Genomic DNA, 6,882 nt, shown 5'->3' with positions numbered 1-6,882 from the left:
TCTCCCTTTTTCACTTCTTACCTTTTAAGATGCAAACACTGCCTTCTTTGTCATTCTACCTGTGCTCTAATGTAGTTTATATCCACCTTTATTAAAGCAAGTCTCATTTTATTCCACCAGTAATTACAGTTGTTTCTACCTGACATCAGCTTCTGAGTTTTGCAAGGATAAGGACTTTTGCTTATCGATTTCTGTTCCCCCAAAGTATTTGTTATATGAATGAATAAATGAGTGATTGAAATAGGCTGAAAACATCACCACTTTTGACCTCAATCTCATCTTTTCAAATGTGGAGAAAGCCTGGTAAGTTTTAAAGCTACTGTGTTTCTGAAGAGTCATTATTTATGAATCAACATACATGCAATCAATACACCTTCTTAGCCACTGTATGAAAAAAGGCTAAGCCAGAAGCCTGGGAATTGAAACAAGAACACTTGCAGTTTCTGGTGGAGGTGCTGCCTGGGCCCCTCCAATATCCATTTTTATTCTTAGGGTCCCCCAAGCCCATGCCTACCGTGTCCTGCTGCATATACTTGCAACCCTTCACCTAAAGGCTTGTTCTGGGCTCCTGAGCAGGGCAGGCTAAAGTGCTAGGGGAGTTAAAGTTCTGGGAACAGCCCTGAGCCAATGATGGATGTGAGCTGGAAGATGAATAACCCTCATTCCCTCACTCCTGGAGGGGATAATTCTGGAGCTCATTCTATATTGTCTCCAAGAGTTTCCCAGCTGGAATGGGCCCCATGGCCCTCTGTAGTAACCTTCTCAATAACTCATCTTTCTTTTTCCACTTCTATTCCCCCAATTCCCTACTGATGCTCTTGGGATCACCTCTGAAATAAACTATGGACACTCAAACCTCTCCTCGGGGTCTGCTTCTGGGAAAAACTCAAACAAGGTAGCACAGAAGTCTCATTGACAAAAACAATAAGAGGAGGAAGATATAGAGCGATAAAATTCATCCAGTAAGTTACAATTCCTCCCAATAGATTTTGACAAGGGATGCCAATACAAATCTCCATGTGTTGTTGATTAAAGATAATCAACTCAAGATTCAGGCCACAATAAAGTATAATAGACAAAGAGTTCCTTTGTGCATTAGTCAGGATATTTTTGGCTACAAGTAACAGAAAACAAATATAGACTGATTCAAGCAAAAGAGAAATTTATCAGTTTGTGCAACTAAAGTGCCAAAGGAAAAGGAAAGACTTCAGGCATTGGCAGACCCATATCAATATTATCAAGAAATCTGTTTATTTCCATTGTTCAGCTTTGCTTTTCTCTTGATTGTTTTTACCAATGGGTAAGCTCTTCAAAAGCAATGGGAAGATGCAGCTTCAGATTTACATTCTACTCAGTAACACCAACAGAAATAGAGAGGCTCTTTCCAATAGCTCTGTGTGACGTCTGGGGCTTGGCTCTCATTCCCAAACTGAGGACAACAGCAGGGCATTGCAATATGCTGATAGAACAGTCTAGTGTGTGACCCATCTGCAGTGGGGAACAATGGTGGAGGTAACTCCCACCTAAATCATACAGCCTGGCAGTGGTCAGGAATGGTTCCTTGAAGGATGCAAAGTTGAAGAGGAAGGAATGATATCAGGGAAGCACAATCGACACCCACTACAACATTAAAATAGACTTTCATTTTTTAGAAAATGAGAAAGTAAAGATAAGTAAAACCAAACATACAAACAAATAAACTGAATTTTCAGATACTCAAGGCAATACAAATTTCTTCTTCCAGGTAAGTCTCTTAGTCCATTTGTGCTGCTATAATAAAATATCATCAACTGGGTAACTTCTAAACAACGGCAATTTATTTCTCATAGTTCTGGAGGCTGGGAAGTCCAAAATCAAGGCACCAAAAGATTGGGTGTCTGGTGGGAATCCACCTCCTAATTCATAGATGGTGACTTCCTGCTGTGTCCTCACATGGCAGAAGGGTCAAAGTAGGTCTTTGGGCACTAATCCCATTCATAAGAACTCCACTCTCATGACCTAATCATCCCCCAAAGGCCCCACCTCTGATGCTATCACCTTGGGGGGGTTACGATTTTAACATATGAATTTTGGAGGGACCCCAACATTTAGACCATAGCAATAAGCCAGTTTCTCTGATTTGTAATTGATAAAGTCCTGGCTGATAAACTTATGTTATTAAAAAAAGAGGGTTCCAGGTGAGATGAAGTAAGCACATTCCACCCTGTCTTTCTGTTTTAAAATGTAGCTTTCATTATTATTCAGGCACTGTGGGGCCAACAGATTAGGAGAGGACTGCCACAGAGATGAGAGTTACTCACAGTTCCCCAAGAGGAGGTGATGCCCCGCCCCACAGGGAGCCACACAGGGAAGCACCAGGGTCATCAGAAGGCAGAGGGAAGAGCCTTCATGGTGGTTTTCATGGAAAAGAATGAGCAAGGCAGGGTAAGGAGGCATAGGATTGACTTGTTCAACAACAACAGCAGGCTGGGGGTAGAGGGGCTGTCCTGAGTTGTCTGGTATCTGGCCCTGGGGTGATGAGAACAGGTGGATAATGGCCCGGAGTGTAAGGGCCCAATATAAGGGATGGTTGGTGGGTGTGAGCTTTGGATTAGTTGGTTTACATATGAAAGGTGTGCTCCCAGGGGAGTTGTTTGCTGCCTTAGGAATTAGCTACCTTAGAGAGGGGTAGTCCTTCCCCTGCAAATCATCAAGGCCCCAGATGCCAAAGTATCAAGAATACAGAAAATAAGAAAATATAATTAATATATTCTGCCACTGAAAGCAGCTACACCACCTGGAGAGATTTCAGGGATCAGCTATTTGAGGACTCTGAAAGTAAGTAATAGCAGATGCTGAGGGAAGAAGAGCTGAATTTGAAGCACCATCAAACCAGCTGTGAATTTACCCTTCTTCCCTCTCTGGTATCTATTGGCCTGAACTCAGTGCATTCTGAAACCTGGTACAGGCATCAATATGGACAGAGAAAGTTCCAGGAGAAGCCTCTAGTTCTGGCTTCAGGAGAGGGAGAGGGGCCTCCAAATATTGAGAGAGGGTGGGGAAATATGATTCTCTCTTTTTACTCTTTCTTATCTTTTTTCTGTTCTTTTGCTCCTCGATCCACAGGCCGTCTTGAGATGCTAATGGCAGGGGTTTCAGAGGTAGACACGGAGGCTCCCAGACACGGAGGCTCCTCATTGATGGAACTGTGGTTCCCAGAGAGGGAGGCAAACTTCTGTTGTTTCTTTACTGTCTCTGTCCCCAAATTGGTCCCAGCCATCAGCATAGCTATGGAATGTATGGCAGAGGGCAGATAAATAAAGCCCCAGTTTTCTGTCTAAATGAGCAAATAGGGGAGCTCAGGGAGTGGAAAAGTGTTGAAGACATTCAGGAGAGAAGGGAGAAGATTATTTACAAACTCCGGGACTCACCCCTGGGCTACTCACACCTGGATGTGACCCTACACAACATATACAGACCTTAGCACTGAGCTAGGAATAGAAAATCACCCAGGCTCTCGGCTGGGCCCCAGGTGGTAAACACAGGGGATAGATCTGAGCAGCACTGCACTGCCAAGGAGTCAAAAACCAAGCTTACCCTAAGACCACAACCCCCAGAGAGCGGGTTAGAAATTGACGTGTGAAACTGACTGGGTTGATTACCTGGTAGAATAAAAACGTCAACACTTCCATGGGATTTAAGCAAAACCCAGAGTTTCATAACATAATACTTAACATGTCCAGAATACAAGCCAAAATTACTCAGCATACAAAAAACAGGGAATTCTTGATGCACTCGGGAAAAGATGCCACAGCTGAGCTAACACAGATATTAGAATTATTTGACAAAAACTTTAAAGCAGCTATTCAAGAAATGCTCCAGCAAGAAATCCTAAACACTCTTGAAATACATGGAGAAATGGAAAGTCTAAGGAAAGGAATGGAAAATGTAAGGAATGAAATCAATATTTTAAAATGGAAAACACAATAACGGAAGTAAAGCTCACTTAATGGGCTCATCAGCTGAAGGAAGATGTAGCAGAAAAAGTCTGTAACCTTGAAGATAGATTAGTAGAATGTATACAGTCTGAAAAACAGAGGAGGAAAAAGATTTTAAAAAAAAACAAACAGAACTTGAGCGATAATACCGAAACGTTTATCATTCCTCTCACTGAAGTCTGAGAAGAAGATAAAGAATGAAGCATGCAAAATACTTTTGAAGAAATAATGACTTTAAAACTTCCCAAATTTGGCAAAAGGAATAAACCTACTGAATCAGGAGGCTCAGCAAACTTCAAACAATATAAACCTGTAGGAAACCCAAGCCTAGGCATATCATAATAAAACTGAAAACCAAAGAAAAAGAAAAAAATATTGAAAGCAACGAGAGAACAATGGACACATTACTTATAGGAGAACAACAATTGAAGTGACTGCAGATTGCTCATGAGAAATCACAGAGTTCATATTTCTGCACAATATATATTTAAGGTGCTGAAAGAAAACAAATGTCAAGCCATAATTCTATTCCAGTAAGAATGTCCTTCAGGAATGAGTTGAAATAAGGACATTCTCAGGTGAATGAAAACTAAGAGAATTCATTGCCAACAGCTGAAGGAATTTCCAAAGAAATTCTTCAGGCAAAAGGAAATGATACCAGAAGGAAACCTGGAACATCAGGAATTAAGAAAGAGAAAAGAAAACGGTAAATTTATCAGAATTGTACATTTCTGGATAAATATAACAGATTACTCTTCTCCTATTGAGTTAAAAAATATTATTGATGGTTGAAAGCCAAAATTATAACACTGTCTAATGGGGTTTTCACTGTATATAAATGTGGTAAATAAAATAACTACAGCAAAAAGCCTATATATGCTAAAGGTTTCTGTATTCAACTTGAGATGCTAAACTGTTTGCAAGTGAAAAATGAGAAGTAGTAGGCAAAGGATATGAACAGACATTTTTCAAAAGAAGACCTACAAGCAGCCAACAAGCATATGAAAAAATGCTTAATATCACTAATCATTAGAGAAATGCAAATTAAAACCACAGTGAGATACAATCTCACACCAGTCAGAATGGCTATTTATTAAAAAGTCAAAAAATAACAGATGCTGGTGAGGTTGTAGAGAAAAGGGAATGCTTATACACTGCCAGTGGGAATGTAAATTAGTTTAACCATTGTGGAAAGCAGTGTGACTATTCCTCAAAGAACTAAAAATAGAACTACCATTCAATCCAGCAATCTCACTACTGGGTCCATACCCCTCAAAATATAAATTATGCTACCATAAAGACACATGCACGTGTATACTCATTGCAGCACTATTCACAATAGCAAAGACATGGAATCAACCTAAATGCCCATCAATGGTAGACTGAATAAAGAAAATGTTTTACATGTTTACCATGAAATACTATGTGGCCATAAAAAAGAACGAGATCATATCCTTTGCAGGAACATGGACGGAACTGAAGGTCATTGTCCTTAGCAAACTAACGCAGAAACAGAAAACCAAATACCACATGTTCTCACTTATAAGTGGGAGCTAAATTATGAGAACAGCTGGACAACACACACTGAAGCCTATTGGAGGGTGGAGGGTGTGAGAAGGGAGAGGTTCAGAAAAAAACCCCAAAACTCTTGGGTACTATGCTTAGCACCCAGGTAATGAAATAATCTATACACCAAACATCCAAGTCATGAGTTTACCTATATAACGAATCTGCATATGTATCCCTGAACCTAAAATAAAAGTTAAAATATTTTAATAAATAAATAAATTGAAAAGAGAAAAGTGAAATATTCTGTATATTGTAATCCCTAAAAGTATTTTTAAGTACTATTGCAAAATACTATTTAAAGAAATATAGTCATAAAAGAGGATACATACATACAAACTATGTTCTCAGATCATAATGAAATTAAATTAGAAATCAGTAACAGTAAGGTAGTTGGAAAATCTCAAAATACTGGGGAGAAACAGAACAGACAAATGAAATGGAATACCAAAAACATGCTCGAATAACCAATAAAAAGGGCAGGAAAGGGGAAACAAGAACAGAAAACCCAGGGAACAAATAGAAAACAAATAATAAAATGGTTGACTTAAATCCAAACATATTAATATCTACACTAAAATATAAATGATCTGAATTAAAAGACAGAGATTGTCAGAATGAATTCAAAAAATGACCCAACTATATATTGCTTATATAAAACTCATCTCAAATATAATGATAAAAATAGGCTAAAAGTAAAAGGAGGAAAAGGATGTACTATGTAAAAACTAATAAAACATAAGCTAGAATGGCTATATCAATGCCATATAAAGTAAATATCAGAGCAAAAAAAAATTAATACGAATGAAGAGGGAGACTACATAATAAGGAAAAGACAGCAAGAAGAAATAACAATTCCAAATATTTGTACATCTAATGACAGAGCTTTAAAACACACAAAGCAAAAGCTAAGAGAACTAAAAGTAAAAGTAGATAAATCCACAATTATAATTGGAAAATTCAACATTCTTTTCTCAGTAATTGACAGAACAAATAGATAGAAAATCAGCAAGGATACAAAAGAATTGAACAACACCATTAAACAATTAGGTCTAATTGATCTGTCTACAACATTCCACCCAGCAACAGCAAAACATACGTTCTTTTCAAGTACATGTGAAACATTCACCAAGATGGGCAATATTCTGGATAATTAAACAAACCTTAACAAATTTTAGAGAATCAAAATTATATAAAGTATATTATCTAACTATAATGGAATTAGATTTGAAATTGAGAGAAGGTTAACAGGAAAAATCTTCAGATACTTGACAATTATTAATACACTGCTAAATAATTTATGGGTCAAAGAAGAAGTTCCAAAAAAATTAGAAAATAT

Source organism: Papio anubis, chromosome 2 (genome assembly GCF_008728515.1).
Source record: "Papio anubis isolate 15944 chromosome 2, Panubis1.0, whole genome shotgun sequence".
Classification (NCBI taxonomy): Eukaryota; Metazoa; Chordata; class Mammalia; order Primates; family Cercopithecidae; genus Papio; species Papio anubis.
Note: the sequence above shows the minus strand (reverse complement) of the source record.